The sequence below is a fragment of the Papaver somniferum genome, chromosome 1 (genome assembly GCF_003573695.1).
Source record: "Papaver somniferum cultivar HN1 chromosome 1, ASM357369v1, whole genome shotgun sequence".
NCBI lineage: Eukaryota > Viridiplantae > Streptophyta > Magnoliopsida > Ranunculales > Papaveraceae > Papaver > Papaver somniferum.
Window position 1 is genome coordinate 120174154 of NC_039358.1, and position 19679 is coordinate 120193832.

The window sequence follows — 19679 nt, forward strand, 5'->3', positions numbered from 1 at the left end:
ACTTGTGATCGAACACACAACTTACCAGGATCGGTTACGTCAGTTACCAGGATCAGTTACGTCAATTTCCAGGACCGGTCACCATATACTCATGGTATTGCTTGTGATCGGTTACACAAGTCACTAGGATTGATTACACTGATTACCAGGATCGGTAACAACAATTACTAGGACCGGTTACACCAATTACAATGATTGATTACACAACTCTTTTGTGATCGGTCACATCAATTATTAAGATCGGTCACACCAATTACAAATATCGGCCATACCATCTCAGGTGATTACTTAGGATCGGTTGCACTAATTAATCAAAACTAGTCATACCAAGTCATAAATCAGGCATTGTGATTAGTTATACCAAGATACATAACAAGTTATGATCGATTCTACTAACTCACACATATTGGTAATCCAAATATATGCAATGAATAACAATACCAATAAGCCTAGCGATTTCCCTTTCGATTCATAAAACAAGTTCATGAATGCACTTCCTTTAAACAAATGTAAACATTGTTTCCTATGATGAACTCTTCATCTTTACCCATACAAATAATCACAATAGCATTCATACGATTATGTCGATGTCATATCTACGAAGTTCGAAAGATAAGCGTTATACTTCGTAGTCTAATTCCTTAATATTATGATCATATGATCTCTCACTACTAGAGTAAAATATTCATTCACAGCTTCGCAGTTATGTTTTCAATATCGCACGACTTGAAAGATACATTAGAAATGAAACAGTTCAAGTCAATATTACTAACCCTAAAAGGAAGGATGAAGTCATCGTTGTATCTTGTTACTTCTTCACGTACTTCAGGTCTTCGAGTAATACTTATATGTCTCATATTCCTAGACTTTCTAGTCTAACCTATACGAAGTTGTCTCTAGTACATAATCAAGCGACTCTTAGATGAGTTTTGATTCACTAAAATATGACAACCAAACTTGACATACCAACGCTTGGTGGGTTCAACCGAGCTATGCTCTAACAAAGAAGAAATATGATTTTTTGACATCTTCTTCATTATTTATTTTCCTCATGAAACCTAAAAATTGAGAGAAGGAAAAGGAAAATCTTACTTGATATGCTTCTTGTGGATGATTACAAGCCCTTGCTTCTTTAGACCTCCAAAAAAGAATATTTTAATGGAGTTGATACGTAAACACTAAAAACACCTTTGTTCACGTACGCGGACAAGGAGATGAAGATGAAACGTATGTGTATTGTAATCCTTATAAACCCAGTGATGGGATTGGACCCGTTCAAAAACCGTGACCCATAAAAGGAAGGCAGGATTCCTAGGTGATTCAAAAGAAATAAGAATCACCTCAAACCATGAGGTTCACACACTATGAGAATCACATCACAATACGATAAAAAAGATAGTAGAAAACTACATCTCAAAATTTATCAACAGGCAGACAGAGAAATATTTTCAAAGGAGACTTTCTTGAAGGAGAAAAAACTAACCAAAGGTACAAAAACACAATACTAATAAAACTGTTACTTTCCCCATTTCAAGTTATATACAAACGGGGTGGAGCCAAACTTGTTACCAAGAGGATAGATGGGTAGAGGATACCTCACGCACCTTCTATGGTTGATATTTATGAAATGTACCAGAAGTATAATCATAGTAATGATGATACTCAGGGTTAATTAAAAATTTTGACTCCTTTTTCTTACGATTAAGGAATGGAGTTTTCCGACATATATGACTTGCAACAAAATCAGCAAAAACCTTTTTATCGATTTTACCAGAGTTGTTAACAAAACCCAACTGTATGTCATGAATACATGAATTGACGGAATCGTAATTTTCACCTGTATAAACATTTTCCTTAATCGAAATTAGTCGTTCCAGCGATTTAAAAACGTTTTTAAAAGCCTTAAATAGATTTTTGTCAATTGATCCATCATGATAGTGTTCCTCAAATATATTGAGAAGCAGTCTAGTGAGGTTCCATATCCTTGAGCTTTTGTTCACACGTTTCTTGGAACGAACCTTTTTAAAGGATCCTTTATATTTCTTTTAGATTGCTTTCCATCATCTAAGATTTCTAGTGTCTTAGATGACTCGAGATTATCTTGAGAGACCAGAAGTCTTGAAGAAAATAAGTTCTGAACAATCTTTGAGGATTTCTGGTGTACGGTACTGATGCACAGAACAAATTTCCCAAAGTGGTTTCCCATGAGGACAAACTTTAGGGTCAAACAAACACAAACTTATCAGGTTTAACGTGTTTGCCTGCTCTGATACCGATTGAAAAAGCGGGGGTGGGGTAGGGGGGGTGAGTCTAACAACCACACCCAATATTTCGTTCGGCAGTCTGTATGGACTAACTCCAATATAATTCCTAGAGAATCAACTAGACTCAATCAAGGAAAGATATCCAAGAGTTCATCTCGTTTATGAAATTTCTGTCTCACACAGAATAGTAGTCACAAACATCCCCGCACTAGTAGAAAAAGGCCATTCTCGATGTAATCAACAAATCAAACAGATAGGAATCTGTGAGACTGATTATTATGAGAAACAACTTGAACGGTACCAAAGACCAATGTTCAAGTGTCAATCAATTTCAATCAACAACCAAAGGTTGGATTTACCAATTGCTTGAACTACGCACAACCTGTGATATTTCAATTATATAAAAAAATATAATGCGGAAAAGAAATAATACAGACACCAGAAGTTTTGTTAACGAGGAAACCGCAAATGCAGAAAAACCCCGGAACCTAGTCCAGTATTGAATACCATACTGTATTAAGCCGCTACAGACACTAGCCTACTACAAGTTAACTTCGGACTGGAATATAGTTGACCTCTAACCAAATATGATACCAATTAAGGTACAGTCGCGTTCCTTACGCCTCTGAATCCCAGCAGGACTCTATGCACTTGATTCCCTTAGCTGATCTCACCCACAACTAAGAGTTGCTACGACCCAAAGTAGAAGACTTGATAAACAAATATGTCTCCCACAGAAAAGTCTATTCTGATAAATAAATATGTCTCCCATAGAATTACCTACGAAGTTTTTGTTCTGTGTTTTGATAAATCAAGGAGCACAGGAACCAATTGATAATGTAGTCTTATATTCCCGAAGAACAACCTAGAAATATCAATTACCTCACAACAACTTAACTATATGGTAGTAGATGAAGTTATTGTGGAATCACAAAGAATGATACAAAGATCTTTGTGATTAGTTTTTATATCTTACCTATCAGAGATAAATCTCAAGCAAATCTTAGAGAAGATAGTACTCAATACGATAGAACAAGTAAGATCAGAACATGCAACTACAGAGAAAATAGTTGGGTCTGGCTTCACGAATCCCAAATGAAGTCTTCAAGTCGTTAACCTATAATTATTTTGGAAAAACCTAGGTTAAAGGAGAATCGACTCTAGTCGCAACTAGTATCACACAGAAGTGTGGGGATTAGATTTTCCAGTTGCTAGAGTTCTCCCTTATATAGTCTTCAAATCAGGGTTTGATACCTTTGAAACAAAGCAATCAATATTCACCGTTAGATAAAATCATGATTTAAGATACGAGCTAAGTTTGCTTAAAACCAAAGCAATATCTCTCCACCATTAGATGGTCTTATCTTGTTACACACAAATGAAATATACATTCATTTAGATATGGGTAACCGTACCTAAACGTGTATATTGAGTTGGAACAATAACAGTTAACCGAAGTTGGCCATATGAACACTTTTTTATTAACCACATTCATCTAACACTTCTAGATCAAATATGATGATCAATCAAACAAGAAATATAATAAAATGAATCTAATTGTGTTACTCATAGAGTTGTTCAATTGTTTATATCTCATAGAAGTATATAAGAACACAATTGACACAAAATCGGATTTGATTCATGACTGTACAAAGTACTTATCCAAGAATCAATTCATGAACATTTAGCCACGGTTTGCAAAGATTGCATTCCTTAATTTATAAATGTATTTGTTCATGAGTACGAAATCATACTTAACATATTTTAGAACATTAACCAACACAGTTTGCAAACGGTCACGCAAACTTAAGTTCCGGACTTTGGTCTTGTCCGACAGTTCGCAAAACGGTATGCATATTGTCGTACCAGAACTAACTCAGGTGAAACTGTACGCTACTGGTATACATACTTGGTTCCCGGACTTTAACAGTTAAAACCGTTTGCATTTTAGTATGCAAACATGATTTCGGTCCTCAATCATATCACAACAGTTTGCATACTGGTATGCGTACTGTAATGTATCCAGACAAAGGTTAATCGTTCTAAACTCCCATTTCAATCATTGAAACATTGCTTAAACGAGAGACATGGATCTCAATACTCGACTGCTTGCTGGATCAGGAATATGCAAGATTGTGATTTTACTATTTTAGCCTTTGTCAAAAATCCACCATCAACATTAAGTCCCCTGCTTAGTGAGGGACAGTCATGTTCCCCAGTCAGCACTGGATAGTGATTTAATTATTTTTTAGTCACACAAGAAATAAGTAATTGAACTTAGTCGTGAGGAAGAACATTATCGGATATTCGATTTGTTCCAATGATGTCACGTACGAGCAATTGCCGAGATGAAGATCCTGATAACATGATACAGTGTTGTCTGACGAGCATGAATTGGTGCGGCACTGCTGATTTTGGTGATGGAACGTCTAATCTTGGTCGGTTTAGGATTCACAGGCCCGGGCTTAAGAAAATAAATCCTCGTGGAATTAGGTTTTGGAAATAAAATTTGATATAAAAGGGATAAACACCTTTTTTTTTAATTTCTTCTTCACACGACGGTCCGCCATTCTTCTTTCACCTCCCTTCACGTACGAACAACAGAGGAGGAGAGCAGGAAACTTATTTCCGGAGCCGCCTCCGTCCGACCAGCCGGCACCGACCAGGTACCTGAATATTTTTTTTTGTTGTTTCATGAGTTTTTCATGCTTTATTCATGTTAAAAGTTATATATGTAAATGCATATATGTGCATGTTAGTCTTTCACAAAAAAACCCTTTTTTTAAGAAATGACGTTCGTTCGTAAGTTTAAGAAACGAACAATAATCCTTGACATATGAGAGATTTTTTTTAAAGTAGACCTGCGCCTAATGATAAAATTTTTGTTTATGGGATTTCATGAAAACAAAATTTTTATTTTGATGTGTGAATTTTCACAAAATTGGAATAAACCTTCGTTTCAAAGACGAATGCTTATACGAGGGAATTTTTTAATCAAAAATGCGTGATATATTCACGATTTTGATTTTGATTTACGTGATTTTCCTCACCTCAATTTTTTTTAAAGAAATACGTGAGTAAGTCACGATTTATATTATTTCTTTTTTAAAAAATCAAAAAATTGATTTTGGATAATCATTAAAAGTAGACAATTATTTATGATGAAATACTGTCTTGGCTTGAGCTTTCACATTTCGATAGTGGATATTCACACAATGAAAAATTAGTGGATGCTCACACAGTGAAAACTATGTTCATAGTTTTATGAAAAATCAAGTTTTGATTTTTGAAAATAATGAATTTTGCTCGTGTTTGCAGGTTCGAAGAAACGATCAAGTTTTGAAGTATTAACTCTTGTATCACAATCACTACTGTTAATGGAATCGTAAACAGGTAACCATTGGAAAGTTACCATTTTGTAGACGTTGATGTGAGCATCCTTATTATTTCGTTGTGCTTTAATTCCACTGCTTTGATGAAATTTGCACCTACGAATGGAATACTGAAGTAGAAATGTTGTATGGATGTCACAGCTACTTTGCAGAGATGTTGAACGATGGTTGTGAGACTCCTTTAATTGACGAAGAGGAAGAAATGGTGACTAAGAGCACTCAATTAAATAAAGCACACACTTTTATTGACCATAGCCCATTTTAACCATACCCCACAATATTTTTTTAATTCATTAACCATAGCCCATATCGTAGCTCAAACCGAGTTAGTAGAAATCAGTAGCTAGTTAGAGGCGAGTTAAGTTGAATTGTCATATAACCGATCCAACCGAGCTGATTCAGTTATTAAAACCAAATTCTAAAAATGAATTTCACAAAACCTCCTTCTTCTAAACAGGTCGACCACAAGCTCTAACATAAAAACCCTAAAATTTTATTTTTCAAAATTTGTTGAAAAATCAGTCAACCAAATCATCATGTGACAAACTAAAGGAGAAATAATCAAATCAACTTCACAAAATTTGGGGACTGAGCCGTGCAGTTAATTTATAGGGAGATTTGTCTGCTAAATTCTGAAATATATGCAAAAGTAACAAGATATACAAATATTTACTTAGTATAGACGGATTACTATAAATACTTGAACCCACTGAAACATAAGTACGTTACATTTTGTCTAACATATTCAAACTCAATAATTCAAATACTGAAAACCTTGGGGAGGATATGAGTTACATGTCAGGATTATTTTTTCTTCACAGAAGCTCTGGTGGACGTGTATTCATTGAATTCACAACCACCTGAACCATTGTGAATCAACATGTCATGGTAATTACTTTTTTACGGAGGCTGTGGTAGATGTGAATTCATTGCCACTAGAGCCATTGCGAATCAACGTGTCATGTTTTTTTTTCACGGAGGCTCTTGTAGCCGTGAACTAAAACCAACAGAGTCTTTGCGGTTATCATGTCAGGGTAATTATTTTTTCGCGGAGGCACTGGTGGACGTGAATTTATTGAATTCACAACTACCAGAGCCATTGTGAATCAACATGTCAGTTTTTTTTTGTCATGGAGGCTCTAGGAGATGAATAAGTCTTTAGGATAGTGAAGCTCTTGATCTGTACTCGATACAACCCACTGAATACCGTGAATGCTCTTAATGAACGGCGAATCAAATGGTATCCCATCCTCATTCGGTTTTGAAATGCAACAATCTGTTACTTTTAAGTACTAAATCCGGAGAAATATGGATTTCATTGTGGACCAAGTTCAAGGGAAGACCATCTTCTTTCTTCTCAACTTGAATTACTTTAACAAAATCGGTAATGTCAAGTTCCTGGAAAAATTCTCTCCACTTCATTAAACCAAACAACAGTGACGTGCTGACGTTTGCATGTTTCAAGTATCTAACATCAACTTCATGCCAATTAGATTCCACATCCACAATATCAAGTAACTTTCTCACATCTACCGGATTCCCGTACTCTTTGCTGAAGTGTACAGATATTTCATGGGGTCTTTTATAACCATGATTTGTCAAGATGAACGGTATTCTCGTAATTCTCTTAAAACAATTTGAAACTTATACGTTGATTAATTGGCGCCACTAAAACAAAATGTATGGTAGTCACCAATCCATTCCACTATACCAAGAGTCAATCCAATGTCATAAAGCATCATACGTTGATTAATTTGGGAGCATTCATGTATAATAGCTGAAGGACCAGATCCAGTAAGAGACTTAAATCCTAAAAGAAATATATTTGCTGCAAAACTGCAAAATTCAGAAGGTAGGCAACCAAGAATATCGAGAACGAACCTTGAAACAACATAAATTTCTTTATAAGCTCTCGTTGAAAGAAAGAAAAAAATCACAAAAAAAAACCCTAAAACATATTTTATAGACGTTTTTTATTGATTCACTAAGTTGTTGGTTAACTTCAACATAGAAGTCACTAACAAGCTGGTTAAGACAAGATTAGGAAATTGATGCGATCCTAAGGGAATTAGAAGTCATCTAGTTCTAAGAAAAAGAAAGACATGTAATAAGGTAATAGGACTATGAAAAGGAATTCATAGTTCTATATATATATGATCACCAAAGTTGTGGTTGATCATATGAGCAAGATTAGAGCTTGTGTTTAGTTTTGAGAGATTTTCTAAACATCAATAAAGAGAGTTGTCTTTATATAAGCTAAGTTTCATCTTGCAGTTGCCATTAATTGGTATCAGAGCGTGTTTCTGAGCCATGGAAAACGAAACCACCATTGTGGGTGCAAAACAGTTCACGCCACCATCAATACAAGTTCCAATCCTCAACGCCACAAACTACACAGTATGGGCCATGAGAATGAAGGTACTGATGAAAATCTACAAAGTTTGGGAAACAATTGATCCTGGTACATTGGACCCAGACAAAAACAATGTTGCCATTGGATTACTCTTTCAAGCAATACCAGAATGTATTGTTCTACAAGTTGGTGAACAAGAAACTTCAAAGAAAATTTGGGATGCAATAAAGGCACGTAATCTCGGAGCTGATCGAGTTAAAGAAGCCCGTCTGCAAACCTTAATGTCTGAATTTGAAAGAGTGAAGATGAAAGACACTGATACTATTGATAGCTTTGCAGGAAAGCTATCAGAGATAGCCTCAAAAGCTGCGTCACTTGGACAATCCATTGATGAAGATAAACTGGTAAAGAAGTTTCTCAATAGTTTACCAAGATCCAAGTATATTCATATCATAGCTTCTCTCGAACAAGTCTTAGATTTAAAGAAGACTAGCTATGAAGATATAATTGGAAGATTGAAAGCATATGAAGAAAGAATCCTTGATGAAGAAAACAATGGAGAAACTCAAGGAAAACTCTTGTACACAAACTCTTACCAACAAAACTCTGCGGCAAGAGGAAGAGGTCGTGGAAGAGGTAGTAGAGGAAACAGAGGCCGAGGAAGGGGAGGAAGGTTTAACTCACAAGATAGAACAACAAGTCAGAATGATCAAAACCAAGGGAAAGAAAAGAAGGATAGATCAAACATTATTTGTTACAGATGTGATAAACCAGGACACTTCTCCTCTGTATGCCCTGAAAGAATACAAAAGATGGAAGAAACAAACAAGAATTAAACAAGGAAAGCAGATACAACTCTTTTCATGCACGAAGTTGTATTCTTAAACGAAGGGAAACTAATACCAAAGAACTACGAATCAAAGGATGGAGAAGAAGGAATCTGGTATTTAGATAATGGAGCCAGCAATCACATGACTGGTAAGAGACACTATTTTTCTGAACTCAATGAGAAAATCAAAGGACAAGTGAAGTTTGGGGATGGATCTTCTGTAGAAATTGAAGGGAAAGGATCAATTCTATTTCAGAGCAAGAACGGAGAACAGAAGCTTGTCACAAACATCTACTTCATCCCAAACTTACAAAGCAACATTCTAAGTTTAGGACAAGCTACAGAAGTTGGATGTGATGTTAGAATGCGACAAGATTATCTAACAGTTCATGACCCAAGTGGAAGACTTTTAGTTAGAGTCTCACGCTCACAGAATAGACTCTACAAGATAAGTCTCATGATTGGAAGGCCATTGTGTCTGAATATGAGACTGGAAGATCAGACATGGAAGTGGCACGCAAGGTTAGGACACATAAGTTTCAGAACCTTAAAAACTATGTCTCAGAAAAAGATGGTTCGAGGGCTACCACAGATAAACGATGAATCAAGGATCTGTGAATCATGTTTAGTTGGGGAACAAACGCGTCAAGGTTTTCCAAAAGCAACAACATTCAGAGAGTTCACTTCCTTAGAGTTCAACAAGTTCTGTGAGTCAAATGGAATCAAAAGGAAACTCACACACCATATATACCACAACAAAACGGAGTGGTGGAGAGGAGAAGCAGGACTCTAATGGAGATGACAATAAGTTCTTTAAAGGCTATGCATGTACCTAATTATCTATGGGGAGAAGATGTACGACACTCCACATACCTAATAAACAGGATACCTACGAAAGCTCTGAAAGACATGACTCCATATGAAAGTTTGCGAAAGAGAAAACCAAACATAGATCATTTAAGAGTGTTTGGTTGCAAAGAATACGCAAAAGTTGATTCTGCAACTCTTAAGAAACTGGATGATCGATCTCAGACTCTTTTGAATCTAGGAATTGAGCCTGGATCCAAAGCTTACAGATTATTCAATCCAACAATAAAAAGAGTGATAGTGAGTCGAGATGTGGTATTCGATGAAAAAGAAAACTGGAACTGGAAAGAAACTAATGATGGACCAAGTAGGGATCAAGGAATGTTTCACATGAGATGGGGTCAAGTAATTGATGAAGGCGAAGGACCCATAATCATCAATACCAATGGAAACAATGATGTTAATCAAGAAGAAGAAGAGAATAATGAAAACACTGAGAATAACAAAGAAGTAGAAGAAGAAGAAGAAGAAGAAGAAGAAGAGGAGATCGATGAAATAACTCAACCCATTCCACTGCGAAAATCAACAAGACAGATACAAAAGCCACAGTATCTGGAGGATTATGTTCTTCAAGCTGCAGAAGAATGTGAGATAATGCTACTTTCTGTTAATGATGAACCAAGGAATTTTCAGGAAGCAAAGGTCTCGACTAAATGGACACAAGCATGTAGAGAAGAAATTATTTCAATCAACAGAAACAAGACTTGGTTTCTGATAAGCCAGGTGGGGTAAAAGTGATTGGTCTTAAGTGGATCTTCAAGGTTAAAAAAAATGCTGATGGAACTATTAACAAATATAAGGCAAGACTTGTAGCTAAGGGATACGTTCAAGAATCAAGCATAGACTTTGATGAAGTTTTCGCACCAGTTGCTAGACTAGAGACAATTCATCTCTTAATAGCAGAAGCTGCATCAAACTCATGGGAAATTCACCACTTAGACGTTAAGACAACATTCTTACATGGTGAATTGCGAGAAGATGTGTATGTTGAACAACCAGAAGGTTTTGAAGTAAAAGGACAAGAGAATAAGGTTTATAAGTTATCAAAAGCTCTATATGGTCTAAGAAAAGCTCCTCGAGCCTGAAATACAAAGTTAGATCAAATCTTAAGAGAAATCAGATTTGTTAAGTGCTCTAAAGAAACATCAGTATACAGAAGAGAAGAAAAGGGAACGCTTCTTGTGATTGCAGTCTATGTAGATGATCTATTTTTGACTGGCAACTCCCTTAAGGTGATCAATGAGTTCAAGAGAGAAATGTCATCAAAGTTTGAGATGTCAGACCTCGGAAAACTCACTTATTACCTTGGCATAGAAGTCTATCAAGGAGTAGATGAGATTCAGATTAAACAAGAAACTTATGCAAGGAGAATTCTGAAAGAAGCAGGACTTGAAACTTGTAATCCAACTAAGATACCAATGGAGTTTGGACTTAAAGTTTCAAAGGCACAAGAAGAAGCTGAGATTGATCCAACGAGTTATAGAAGAAATGTTTGATGCCTTAGATACTTGTTACACACAAGACCAGACTTGGCTTTCTCTGTGGGAGTAGCTAGTCGTTATATGCAGAGTCCACGCAAGTCTCATGGTGACATCATGAAGCAAATATTAAGATACCTAAAAGGAACAATCACGTATAGATTGAAGTATGGTCGAGGAGGATCAAAAGAAATTGTTGGGTATAGTGACAGCAGTCATAATATTGACCAAGATGATGGAAAAAGTACAACTGGTCATATATTTTATCTAGGAGAAGCACCGATTACATGGTGCTCACAGAAGCAAGACACAGTAGCTCTGTCATCATGAGAAGCTGAGTTTATGGCTGCAACAGAAGCATCTAAACAATTAATATGGCTTCAAGAACTGTTGGGTGAAATCAAAGGAAGAGAACCTGAAAAAGTTCTCATCAAGATTGATAATAAGTCTGCAATTGCACTCACTAAAAACCCAGTGTTTCATGGGAAGACGAAACACATTCACAAAAGGTATCATTTCATACGAGAATGCATCGAGAAGGAGGTCATTAACGTTGAACTCATACCAGGAACTGAGCAGAAAGCAGATATATTGACAAAGGCATTAGCTCGGATCAAGTTTGAAGAAATGAGACAATTGATTGGAGTACAAGATATGTCACGGTTAAGGTTGAAGCTTAACGGGGAGAATGTTGGTTAAACTTCAACATAGAAGTCACTAACAAGCTGGTTAGGACAAGATTAGGAAATTGATGTAATCCTAAGGGAATTAGAAGTCATCTAGTTCTAAGAAAAGGAAAGACATGTAATAAGGTAATAGGACTAGATAAAGGAATTCATAGTTCTATATATATATGCTCACCAAAGTTGTGGTTGATCATATGAGCAAGATTAGAGCTTGTGTTTAGTTTTGAGATATTTTCTAAACATCAATAAAGAGAGTTGTCTTTATATAAGCTAAGTTTCATCTTACAGTTGCCATTATGAGTCACTGATTTTTAAACTCACTCCCTCACTTGTTCACTAAGTTGCTAGCCTAGTTTATGGGCTATGAATAATAATTAAAAAGATCAAACCTCGAATTTTAATAAAATCAAATTGACCAAAGTCAAATGGGCTATGGTTAATAAAAATGTGAGCCATATTTAAGAGAGGCCAGCCTCAATTCGACTTTGCAATCATCATTACTATCACTATATCAAGACATCTTCTCCTTGCAAAACCCAAAATCCCTAATAAATCGCAAATTGTTCATGTAAAGACCCTCAAGCTCGTCAACGCTATTAGACCGATCAAGTGTCGAATTAGCCGATAATAACTCGTTTAGTTTAACGTGAACATTAGCTAAAAGAAATTAACCTAACAAAGACTTAGATACGAAGCTAGTACCGTTGGATAAATCTTGAAAAGTGATGCAAATGGACTACACGAACGTGTCATTCGGATACCAGATGAAGAAGATTTCTTCATATGTGTACGAAGGGTAAGCATGTCTGCCCTTATCTGTTTCTCGGATGCCTTCAGTATTTTGGTCGGCCTTATCCCCACGAGCCGAGAAGATAAACTTTTCTTATTTTCTTTCGTTCTTTCTTCTTCTTCATTCTTCTTCTGCTCTTCTCTTCTTTTCTTCTCCGGAGATTCTGAGAAATTCCTGGGTACGCGAGATCGATCATCGTCAGGGGATTCAATAAGAATTGATTGTTAGTGGTTCTGTTGATGTTGTTGAGTTCGGGAAAAGAAGGAGATGTTGTTGCTGTAAACGGAATTAAGGTTTATAGTTTTGATTAATGTTCTGAAGATTAAGAAGATGATATATAGAGCTACTGTTGGATGAGGAAGCATGAGTGGATGTGTAATTGAAGTTCTAAAGTAGTTTTGAAGATGAAACAGAGAACCAAGTTATGGTTTCTTAGAGAATTGAATTAAATTCAAATTAATGATGTATAAGAGGAATGAAAGATTGGTTTTGGATGATTGAGGAAAGGGTTGGTGTTTAATTGACGAAGTGAAGCTGTTCTGAAGTTGAATTGAAAGGAAAAGATAATTAGGGTTTCTGTTCTTCAAGAAATAGAAACTAGTGTTTCGGCGGAAATTGGTTTGGTGAATTAACAATCCAAATGAAGCTAGTGAATGGGTAAGTCTCTATGTTGCTTAAATTCCGTTTTAGAGTTGAATTGATGGGTTGTTGGTGATCTGAGTTAAGTGAAGTAGGGATTGAATGTAATTTCCAGAGTAACACTTATCTGAGGTAATTGTTCTGATTTCATTGTTGTATAATTTTGTATTCAAACTGAGACTGAGATAACAATGGAATGAATTGGTATTTTGAAGTTGTTTTGGTGATGAATTGAAGAGCTGGGGTTGGGTCTGTTCTTGAGAATTTTGATGATTAGATGAAGAAAATGATGTTGTTATTGTTATTGTTAGGAAATGTGTCAGAGAAGAATATGGATGGATGCTAGAGATTGTTGCTTGAGCTGAGACAATTAGGAGTTGGTGTGGGTTTATTCAGTTGAGGTTGAGGAATGAAGTGTTGTGGGTGAATAAGATGGTCATTGGTGTATTGCTATTGAGGTTAATGAGACTGGTGGAGATGCAGTTGAATGTATGCGATATTGAACTGTAGGAATGAATGTGGAAATGTTGTTGGTGCTGAGTTGGTGGAGCAATTATTGGAGATGGTAGTTGCCAGTCACATGACATGGAAGAAGTATATGGTGAAATTTGGATGGATTTGGTGAATATTTAGCTGATAGTGCAAGGATGTGAAGTTAAAGGTGTTGTTGGTGCTAAGATGGAGATGCAGGTGATGGTTTTGTGCAATGAATGACATTGCAGGTTAGAGGATTTGGATTCTTTGTATGCTAGCTGAACAGATGTAGAATGGACGAGAGTTTGTAGATATTGCAGATTGATAGTGAGATGGAAAAAGAGTAGTTGCAATGCTGTAATGGCAGTAGTTGTGAAAGCTGCATTTGCAGGTAAACCCAGTTTGTAATTGTAATTGAAATTTGAAGTTTATTTAAATGATTGAATTGATGCTTTATTAGACTGAAGTTGAACTTGAGTTAGGATTGTAGAGTTAGAGTTCTTTGGCCTGAGGAATGGCTCTGGCCTGTGTAGAAGCTTTGGTCTGTTAGTCATTCCAGTCATATGTCTGACTGAGTTAACCCGTTGACCCTGTTCTGAATCAGTCTAGTTGAACGAGTTGACCGATTTAGACCTTGACTAGTTGACTAGTCTGACTGTTGACCAGATTTTGACTATCGGCCTGACCTTAGACGTTGACTGTTAGAAACCATTTGACTGTTAGATTGACCGTTAGAGACCGTCTGTTGACCAGATGGACCATCCCTTAGATTAATGGGCCGGATTAATGAACTTGGGCTTAGACATAGTTTTCATACTTTGATTGTTTGGACCCGTTATGGTCTGAACTAGACTTTGACTTCTTCTACAAGGTTATAGATGTTAATAAGAATTAGTTAATGGAATATAATAACAACCTAATTGAATTAGTATACTTTAGATATGCTAAAGATAGGTAATAAAAAGATGTAGAACCATAAATGGGCTTACAACCATTAGATAGAACTGTATGATTCTTGTGTGAACCATTTTGGCTAGATTCTTAGAGTTAGTTATTAACAACGATCGATACAAAGGATGAACCAGTGGATCGTGGATCTCGAGGTAGGCGTGGCTTGTCATCAAAAGAGGTGGGAATACATTTGACTCTCTTATATCCATTGATGTTTTCTTTTACAAAGATTTATATTTATCAAATTCATGCATTGTCTAGTTGTGCATTCCATGCTTTGTTTAAATTGCATTACGATAAGGAAAATTTCTTGCTTGGTCCTAACCCATAAGATTATTTATAGGAGGGTCCAACCGGATTTTATTCTTATCCTAGGGTCCAAAGTTTCTTGAAAACATGGAAATGACTAATATACCCTACTGGTTAAATATGTGTGAAATAACATACTTCTACCAAATCGAGATTTTATTTATCGGGAGGTCCGTCCAAATTTAATTAAAACATAAAATACCACAAATTTGAGTACATATCTGCTAAATTTGTGTTACAAATTTGAGTACATATCTGCCACCATGCTTAAAATTTGAGTACATATCTGCTGCACTTTTTACAAATCAGCAATAAGCTCGTATCCGTAACGAGCACCAGATCCTTGCTCAGTTTGGGGCATTTGATATTGACTCTGACTTGATACCTGTGAGCTCTCTGGTACAACCTAAATGGAAACGAAATGGTTTAAGAGATCACAAGCAACATTATATAGAACGACAAGTTGTACAATTACTTCATCCTTTACCTGCTGGTTCTCCCACTGTGGATGGAATGAAATTGCAGGCCCTGACTGAAGTTGGCCAACATGAGATTGAGGAATGTGCGTGTTGGATGATGTTACAGAGGGTGGAGCACCTTGCTGCTGCATAACAAAGGGATGCAGCGCAGAAACCTGTCCAGGCAGACCGTAGGCACCAATTCCAAATAGGGACGAAGGAACAATATGAACTCCAGGAACTTGATCTTGCTGTTGATGAGAAAGGGGGAAGTTAAAATTTTCTACCCATGCCAACATAAATTGATGATACTGAGTTGGGACGTAACAACAGGCAAATTTATCCAACAATTAATTTTGTTCATCACATGTAATGTGTTAATCATGACTGTCAAAGCTCCAGAACTGAAAATGCAAGTGCAGGAAAATATCTGCCATTAACGTTTACAACTGTGATGTTGGAGAGCATTCAAAAAAGGCATCGTTGAACCTACCTTAACTGATCCATTGCCAGTTGAAGCAACAGCCTGAAAATCCTCAACGTTCCCGTTTAGGTAGGCACTAGTATTACCATTTCGAGGAGAACCCCCATTTACACTGATCTGGTTCCCTTTGTTTTGTGTATGTGTTAATGCCTCCTTAGTTTTTGAAGCTGCACGAACCAAAAGAAGTAGCAAAATTGTGAATAAAACAGAATTAGAAGAAGTTTATATCAGTTTGACATATACGTACTGCGGAGTCATGAACTAAAAACTGAACTTCATGTCAAAGAAGTGGCCAAACTCAATTACATGACAAGAATAGGTGACATAACTATGAAAAATAAGAGGATCGAAACATATATTATAGTATTTTGTATATATACTGACGGATAAGACTAAAAAATGAGACAAAGCACATCCAAATAGCATTTCCTATCAGTATGCGACATATGTACTGAAGATTCATGAACAACAAATCAACTGCATGACAAGAATAGGTAATAGATCTATGAAAAATAAGAGGATCGAAACAAATATTACAGTATTTTGTATATGTACTGACGGATAAGACTAAAAAAGGTGACAACACTTCAGTATTATACATACGTACTCATGGATCGAATAAAAAAAACTGGAAAAATTTCGAATAAAACAAAATCAGAAGAATAATCACCCCTGCGCAGATAGTTTCTCCTTTTGTGTCCAACCTTCTTGTCGGTGGGGTGCGTGACTTTTAGTAACCTAATCACATGCTCGATACACACAGTTGGTTCTTTCAAAAATTAGCAACCCGTTTAAGAATAAAACTTGACTACATTTCTAGTATAAATGACTTAGTGGCGAAGAATCAGTGAGTTCCCATTCGAGTAACCTTAGAGTTGCTGACAAACAAAAGAATTTTTTTTAGGCCATTCACTTCCTTGTAAATTTGTTTGACAGTTGACAGTTGTAAATGGTAGTTGAATCATGCATGCAATTTCACCCATCATTTTCAGCTAATAATGAAAGGATTTTATAACATTTTATACTCATTTGTTTGTGGAGCGCTGAACAACAAATTACTGACATATGTACTGAAGATTCATGAACAACAAATCAACTGCATGACAAGAATAGGTAATAGATCTATGAAAAATAAGAGGATCGAAACAAATATTACAGTATTTCGTATATGTACTGACGGATAAGACTAAAAAAGGTGACAAGACTTCAGTATTATACATACATACTCATGGATCGAACAAAAAAAACTGGAAAAACTTCGAATAAAACAAAATCAGAAGAGTACACCATATATGTACTGTCAATTCATACCAAAAAAACACTGTAAAAAACTGAAACCAAACCTATAGATGCATAGTAAACACAGATTAACAGTACGTCATATACGTACTGATGGTTAATACACAAAACCAAACTGAAACCAAACCAAAAGCCACCAAAATGAAACTAAAATACCAGATCTACAAACGAAACGAACGTAAAACATGATTTTATAACTAGATCTGGACTATTTTCATCAAAAACCACCAGTACATCATATACGTATTGATGATTAATACACAAAGGCAAACTAAAAACAAACCAAAGACCAACAAAATGGAATTAAAACATCAGATCTACTAATGAAATGAACATAAAACATGACTTTCTATCTAGATCTGAAGGATTTTTATCAAAATCGAAGTAAAAAAATTAAAAAATCAAGCATGAATATCGTAAGAACAAAAAATCCACCTACCGATTACACTTGCAGAGCTCGAACTCATGAATCGAACCCACGAATCGAACAAGGACCTCAAATAATCTTCACTTGCAGAGCTCTTCTCTGAAAACATAAATTGAGAGAATGAAAAATAAAAAAACGTCTCTATCCGTTTTTATATAGTGCGGAGTGTTTTGGGAATTATGATAATACGTCACATGTGTCCCGCACGTGTACATGACCTAGACTTAAAAAATTAGGTCCAGTTTCATGTTTTCTTTTAATTATGGACCTATGCTTACTGGGCTTTAATGGGTGGACCTGCCACTAACTAGTATCACCAAACTAGTACCTATAGGTAATTCCTACTTACGATAATTCTGTTGATTTGTTAATCTTTCCACGATTTGGAAATGACTTGTAATGTTTTGTTTGTCATTATGAATTGTTATGGGAAATGAGAATTTCCACTTGTGGTATATAGGATACGCTCCTTCGCAATTATATCTACATGAATTCAGCTTTTATGCTTAGAGTGGGTCATCACGGTCTTGGTGATATCAATAGCTAATGAGTGTGGTTAGCACGAATATTATACATTGTTTGAAAGAAGGAGTTTGTTCCATATACATATATGATTATTTCTGTGACTTAGTCACTGTTTAATGTTTCGGAAAAACGTGTATTGTTTTTCAACTCTTGCTTATGATTACTTGGAAGTTAAATGTTATTCCTACTTGGCACCCCCTTTAGGGATGATGTGCTCACCCATTCCCGCTTTCAGTTTCAGTGACAGATCAGAGTTGCGCAGCGGAAGCTTCAAGGGTTGAGTTCGCTAGTTGATTAACTTCTGTTATGTTTATTATGTAGTATACTTTATTTGTAAACCAAATGACTATTGTATATGTATCATTTGAGAGGAATCTTTGTATATATATATATTTCTGAACGGGGCTAGTTTTGGGTTAATTTTTTGTAGCAGATTTCTAAATTGAATGTTTAAGTAAATGATTTAGATTCTTAGTGCCTCTTTATTTAGTTAATTTCTTGGCACAACAACCAAAATTTCACAAACTTAATTGCGTCATCCGCAATTTCTATACCTTAACCAAAATTTCACAAACTTAATTACGTCGTCCGCAATTTCTAAACCTTAATCGCAGGTAATCAAACTCCATGTCATGGAACATCTTCGGTTTATAGGGTTACTTCAATAGTATAGTTGCAAAGCAAACGGGGAGAGATTTGGGTGAAAATTATGTTGATCAGTTTGTATATGTGATTCTTGTTTCTTTTTCCACTTTGATTGTGTTAGAGCAGGATTGATGATATGGCGTTGGTGGTTCTATTATAGAATATGAAAGAAATTTAAAATAATTACATTTACAACACTTATTGTTCGAGATTGAAAGAATTGGTGTGGCACCAAGTATCGGAAGTAGGTTTCGGTATGCCTTTTTCTTGAATAATACACTCGCCGATTAAACCGATGCGAATTTTTTTTCGATAGTTTTCAATAAGTAAGATTAAACAGGAGAGGGTATATGCAAAGACCGGGAAGAACAAGAAGAGCCGCTGAGTCGCTTCTGAGTTGAGACAGTTACTTCACTGAGCTGAGTCCTATTTTTGGAAGAATTGATCATAGAAACTAGGGTAAGAATGTGTTTGTTTTTTTGCTAACTCGGGATCTGGATCTGGTCCAAGTCAGATGTCAGACCGTTTGTTTTTCATTTTGAGTCAGATCTGACTCGCGATCCGAATCAGAGCTCAGACCTAACTCCTGACTCGGACCCATTTGAGTCAGGTAATAAAATACCTTGACTCATGGGAACAAACCACTGACTCATATTTTTGAGTCAGATGAGTCAGATCTGACTCAAAAAACAAACATATTGAGTCAAACCCTGATGGGTCAGGTGATTTCAGTCAAATCCAGATGAGTCAGCAGAAAACAAACACGCCCCAAGATAGGCTAATTTTTTTTTGCCACGTCACCTGTTTTA